The sequence below is a fragment of the Otolemur garnettii genome, unplaced genomic scaffold (assembly GCF_000181295.1).
Source record: "Otolemur garnettii isolate 467f Iridium unplaced genomic scaffold, OtoGar3 scaffold00128, whole genome shotgun sequence".
NCBI lineage: Eukaryota > Metazoa > Chordata > Mammalia > Primates > Galagidae > Otolemur > Otolemur garnettii.
The window spans coordinates 1,893,265-1,895,564 of NW_003852523.1; the positions used below are offsets into that span (position 1 = coordinate 1,893,265).

A 2,300-nucleotide genomic window follows, 5' to 3' on the forward strand; every position below is an offset into this window, starting at 1 on the left:
TATTCATGCAGGTGTGTGTGTGTGCAGGTATGTGTCACGTGTGTGCATGCAGGGCTGTGTATTCATGCAGGTGTGTGTGTGTGCAGGTATGTGTCCGTGTGTGCATGTAGGGGTGTGTATTCGTGTAGGTGTGTGCGTGTGCAGGTATGTGTCACGTGTGTGCATGCAGGGCTGTGTATTCATGTAGGTGTGTGCGTGTGCAGGTATGTGTCCGTGTGTGCATGCAGGGGTGTGTATTCATGTAGGTGTGTGCATGTGCAGATATGTGTCACGTGTGTGCATGCAGGGCTGTGTATTCATGCAGGTGTGTGTGTGTGCAGGTATGTGTCCGTGTGTGCATGCAGGGGTGTGTATTCGTGTAGGTGTGTGTGTGTGCAGGCATGTGTCACGTGTGTCCATGTGTGCATGCAGGGGTGTGTATTCATGTAGGTGTGTGCGTGTGCAGGTATGTGTCACATGTGTCCGTGTGTGCATGCAGGGCTGTGTATTCATGCAGGTGTGTGTGTGTGCGCAGGTATGTGTCCGTGTGTGCATGCAGGGCTGTGTATTCATGCAGGTGTGTGCGTGTGCAGGCATGTGTCACGTGTGTCCATGTGTGCATGCAGGCGTGTGAGTGTGTGGGCTTTGCTGCAGACTGTAGGAACTGCATAACGATTAGCCTGGCCGGAGGCTCTCCAGAGACAGGAGATGTGATGTTTGCTGAGCTTGTTAGCATCTCTTCTTAAGTAAAGATGAAAAACCAATTCCAGACCTACCTTGCTAAATTCATGCGGGAAGTTCTTGGACTTTGCCTAGCTCAGCACATCAGTAAGTAGGTGGCCACATTTTCTGCCATCCCTTATCCAGGTCACTTCTTAACTCAGGGCTAAGCCGCCCTGGTTCCAGAAGCAATTTCTCTTGCCCTCCTCCTACGACCAAGGCCTCCCACTCCTCTCTATAACTTCCTATCACTGCCCCTGTGGGGAAGGGAGCAGCAGTGTGTGCCTGTCCTCAGAGGCCCCGCTGAGCCTGCAGGATGATCCAGACACAACCAGTCCCTGGGGAGAGGCGCTGCTCGGGCCAAAGCACCCACGCATTGAGCACATTTGTGACCCAGCACCTGTGTTTTTAGCCCCTTCCACCTGCCTGAGTTTGGAGGTTGGTTCTGTCTGTTTGCTCCTGGGGAGTAATGAGCTTCCTGAGTCTTGGCTTTTGAACACTTGTGTGTTGCTGTGAAGTCCGGGGAGGGAGTCGCAGAGGTGGTGCCCAACATCGGGGTGAAGACAGCCGTGGTGTTTTTCATTATTTCCGTTTCTACCTCTGTGTCCTCTCCAGAGGTCAATCTAGGCTCTCACTGAGGGAAGTGAACTTGAACACTGAGCCCCTGCGCACTGCTGTCCAGTCTAGTGACGCCCCGAGTGCAGAGGCTGCATGTCTGGGAATGCAAGTGCTGTGAGCTCAGCCACTCACTCCTGCACCCGGCGTCCAGCCTATGGAGCCCTGGCCAGGTGCCAGAGTATGTGTGGGGGGACCAGAGGGACATGTCCCATCCTCATGTAGTTTACAGGGAAACACAGACCTGGACCACAGTTCTGGGGAGTGGAAGTCTGGGGTCAAGGTGTCAGATGGGCTGTTTCCTTTGGAGGCTGAAAAGGAGAATCTGTTCCCAGCCTGCAGCTCCTGGTGGTCCCTGGCCATCTTTGATGCTCCTCGGCTTACAGAGGCGTCACCCCAGTCTCTGCATTCTCCCGTATGCACATCTGTCTCTGTGTTTTCCTGTTTCATGAGGACACTGGTCACATTGCATTAGGGCCACCCTAATGACCTCGCTTTAACTTGATAACTGCTGTATGACCTGTCTGCAAGTAAGGTCACATTCTGAGTCCTTGGGGCTTAGGATTTCAGGGTATATATTTGGGGGAGAATGTAATTCAATGTAAAGAAGGCAGCAGAGGCTCCCTGGGGAGATGGGAAGCCCAGCCACCACGTGGGTGGAGTCCATGGCAGAGGTCCAGGGCGGGCTAGAGAAGGATAGAGAAGAGAACCTGATACTCTCCCCACAGCGGGGGCCACAGTGCCCTCCTCCTCTCCTGATGGTGACAGTCCAGCTCGCCTTTGTCATCTACAAACTTCCCAGTTTACAAACTTGCTTATTTATCTCTCACCTCATTGAAACAAAAGCTGTCATTGTCCTCTGCCTGGACCCGGGGGCCTTTAGCAGGTATTGTGGGGGAACTGGTGCTTATTCATTTCCCATGTGGGGACCTGTGCAAGACCCCAGCCTGCAGGGTCAGAAAGCACCATGCAGGAGCAGACACCAC

The 2,300-nt window shown here is 53.5% G+C and overlaps 1 protein-coding gene across 1 annotated transcript in view; it reads left to right on the plus strand.

Annotated features, from left to right (window-relative positions):
* The window catches only part of UMODL1 (uromodulin like 1), a 65,329-nt gene that overhangs the window by 2,129 nt on the left and 60,900 nt on the right, over positions 1 to 2,300 (plus strand). The window lies entirely within an intron of this gene.